Raw genomic sequence first — 4,113 nt, forward strand, 5'->3', positions numbered from 1 at the left:
CACCCGAGGCAAATATCCCAATAATACTGTAATGTAGTTCGCTATCTTACTCTTTCCATCGGAATCAAATAAACATTTTACACCTGCAAAATAGTAATGACACAAGGACGGGATACAGAAATAATTTAAGTTTATAAAGAAAAGTACAACTATCGTTGAAGGAGCAATAGTTGGATGCAAATCAGGTATCCTTATTTGGGGGACGTGCAAGACTTTTTTTTCTCTTTCCTGATCTGAGGTGACCAATCATACATGCCACCTCTCAGCCTATTTTCGCCATGAAGCATTGATTCGTTTCGCTTTGAAGGATCGGTCACCCGTTGTACTATAAAACTGTGACTTAGAACTTAGGTCTCAAGGTGAGTAGCGGCATTCACATTTTTGATGCCTATGGACTCTGATGATGACTTTAGTCAGGCGACCATTTTAATTATCGTGGCTTTTTCAAAAACACTTATTGGTGCTAATGTAAGAGCGTGTTGTAATACCACGTGGACCATCATCATTTTTTTTTTTTATGATTGAAAGTTTACTGGTGGCCCGAAGGCCTTTCCAGTTTCACCAGGACAGGTGGGCGAGCAAAGGCTCAGCCAAGAGGGGTGGGATTTGCTAACAACTGCCCGAGCGCCTCCGAAGGAGACCTAACAACTCAAGAGCAATTGTTTCGCGAATGAATCTACTACCGGATCGGAATCGCGACCCGCTGAGAAGATCCGGCGAGAAACTCAGCGGGCTGATGCATGGGTTAGGTTGCACGTCGACCTCTTTGTCGAGTTCGACGAGTACGGTTACCGGGGTCCCTAAGCCTGCTCCTAGTATTAGAGCTGAAGGCATCTAATGCAAAGGTTATTGGATCTGATGGATCCGTAAGGACGTGTCTAGGGCGTCGACGGTGACTGGCTCCTGCATGATCAGGATTCGGGGAGTAGTCAGCGGCGGCAACGATAAGGCGATTATCATGACGCATAGCCTTATCGAAGTATCGTTCCGGCGCTGACTTCATGTATTTCCGAATTGATTCGAGGCCCAGGTCGTCGTGTAGGTCAACGTTCCTCACGAACCACGGAGCCCCGACAGCTAACCTGCAAAAGCGGGATTGTAGGGATTGGAGGGTGTCTATGTGTGTGCGGGCCGCATGAGCGAACACCACACTCGCGTAAGTCATGACGGGCCTTATGCAAGTTTTGTAAAGTGTCACCTTGTTCCGAAGGGACATTTTACTCCGCTTACAGATCATGGGGTAGAGTCTACCGAGAATAAACGCGGCACGGTCACGGACTGATTTTATATGCGGGCGGAATGTCATCGATGCATCCAGGGTAACGCCCAGGTACTTGACCTTCCTGGCCCAGGGTATGGGTTGTCTAAAGAGAGTAATCGGGGGTGTGAGATTCCTCCTCCTAATCCGGGAGGAAATCCGTGTGGAGCTTCCCCTCTGAAATAGCACCGCAGTACTTTTCGCTGGGTTGATGTCTATGCGCCATTTTCGGAACCACTGTCCTAGGGCTAGGGCTGCGCTCTGAAGCTTCTTCGCGATTAGGGACTTATTTCTACTAGAATAGTAAACAGTCGTGTCGTCGGCGAATAAAGCTAAATGGGTCGGCGGCGACCGGGGAATATCGTTGACGAATAAGCTAAATAGAAGGGGTGAGAGGACAGAGCCTTGCGGGACTCCAGCTGTGAGAGGTCGTGGGGAGGAGCGGGTTCCCTCGACTCGATATCGAAAAGAGCGGTTCGACAAGAAGTCCCGTATGATGAGCACGAGACTATCCGGCACGCCCATATTGAATAGTTTGAAAATCAAACCATTGTGCCAGACTTTGTCGAACGCTTTTGCGACATCGAAGAAGAGAGCTCCCGTGTATAATGGTTTTGGTCGATTAAGCCCCACAAGAATGTGCTCCGTGAGGCGGTGCACCTGTTGAACGCATGAGTGATTTGTACGGAATCCAAATTGTTCATCGATGAGAATGCCCTTTGATGAGACGAAGTCTCTGAGGCGTTTGTAGAGCAGACGCTCATACAGTTTGCCTAGAGACATGAGGAGGCTAATCGGGCGGTAGCTCGTCGGATGATTTTTTGGTTTACCGGGTTTATGTATGCCGATAACGTCCGCTTCTTTCCACACCGCGGGAAAGATACAGTTCGCCATAGCGGCATTGAAAATAGATGCCAACATCACGATAAGTTGGACGGGTAGAAGTTTAATAACGCGGTTAGATATACCGTCGGAACCGGGAGCCTTGCGAGGACGTAGGTCTTTGATCAAGTCTTTAACTTCTATCGGGGTGACGGGTGGTAACGCATCCGATGGTGGCAAGGAGGCTCTGCGTTCTACCTCACTGTCTACTAATTCTACATGAACAGGGTCCACGGACTGAGTGCTGGGCGTGCACTGGGTTTGCAATGTATCGGCCAGCAGCTCTGCTTTTTCGTCATCATCGAACGCCGCGAGTCGGTCTGAGGGGCCTACGAAGGGGGGCATAGTTACTACCGTATCCGATTTGAGAGTACGAGCTAAGCGGTAGTAAGACCTTTGGGAGGGCGCGAGTCCTTCTAAGAAATCAGACCATCTGGCATCTCGGACTTCGGCGATGCGAGACTTTACGTCGCGTTGTAGGGCACGCATTCGAATACGATTTTCCGCGGTAGGATACCTGTCGTAGGCGCGTATCGAGGCGTTCTTAGCTCTAAGGAGTTCCCTAATATCGTCGGAAAATTTGAAGCGGTGAAGGAAGTCCTCCGCCACAACTTGTTTCGATGACCTATCTAATGTCGAAGTGATGTGTGACGTTAAGATGTCTATGGCTTCAGCGGTATCCTGAGGAGACGGGATAGAGTCCGGGTTAAACGGGAGCGATGGTGGATCAGATTCAGCCAGGCTGATGCCCAGCGTGTGCCAATCCACCACAGTCCTCGTGACGGGAACGGAATCGGGAGCGCGACCGAGCTTCATAACGACGGGACGGTGGTCTGAATCTAACTCTGAAACTATTTCGATCGAGTGTAAGCGCAGAGTTACGTTTTTTAATAACGCTATGTCGAGTATATCCGGGCGATGCGCAATATTTAGCGGGTAGTGAGTCGGGGTTAGCGGAGCGACGATATCGAAGGCGAGATCATCGACTAACGCGTCAAGCCGCCTGCCATTCGGGGTTGTGGTGTGTGAGTTCCACCTGATGTGTTTACAATTTAGGTCGCCCGCCAGAATGACAGAGCTCCCCATGCCGAGCAGCGCCTCGATATCACTGCTTAGAACGATCTTATCCGGTGGAAGATAAACGGATGCGATAACGATCGGCGCGTGTCCCGTCAGTGAGATTCGGCACACTGATGCTTCGATATTAGCGAGCGCGGGAGGATCGAGCGGGACGCAATGCAGGGCTCTTCTATAGTAAATGACGGTACCACCACCACGGGCAGAGAGCCTGTCGTTCCTGACCATGTTATAGTTCGCGATTTTAGGGTCACGGCGCGCGGGCTTAAGTAGGGTCTCCTGCACTAAAAAGATATCAATTTGATGGTCACGCAAAAAGTCAGAAACCTGATCACGTTGATTTGCGAGACCGTAAGCGTTAAAAAATCCTATCGTTACGGATAGGGGCTTTATTCTACTTATATACGCCATTGATTACCGGCGGAGTGAGGGGAGGACGTACGTATTTAATGACGCGTATACGTCGGCGTATTCCTGCACAACGGCGATAAAGTGTTGTGCAGTGGAGGCAGCGCGAATGGCGTCGCCCAAAGCGTTAACGCGCTCAAAGTTGATCGACTGAAAGAAGTCGATCGCTAAAGCGAGATTGTCGGACGCGGTCGGAGGGCAAGTCGCGGGAGAGGGACGAGTCGCGGGGGCGGGACGAATCGCGGAGGAGGGAGTTGTAGCCGTGTTCGTGTACGGCAGCGGTTTTGCCCAGGCCGAGACACTGGGCACCGCCGCCGGAACGAACGCTGGCTTAGCCTGCGACGCAGAGGGTGCCGAGGCTTTGATGTCTGGGCCGGAAGCTCGGAGGCGGTTTTGGCGGGCGACGCGGCGATTTATTTTAGGGGCTCGGGGGCAACCACGGTAATTCGCGGGGTGACCCTGTGTTCGACACAGGACGCAGCTAGGCG

The sequence above is a fragment of the Bombyx mori genome, chromosome 23 (genome assembly GCF_030269925.1).
Source record: "Bombyx mori chromosome 23, ASM3026992v2".
Lineage (NCBI taxonomy): Eukaryota > Metazoa > Arthropoda > Insecta > Lepidoptera > Bombycidae > Bombyx > Bombyx mori.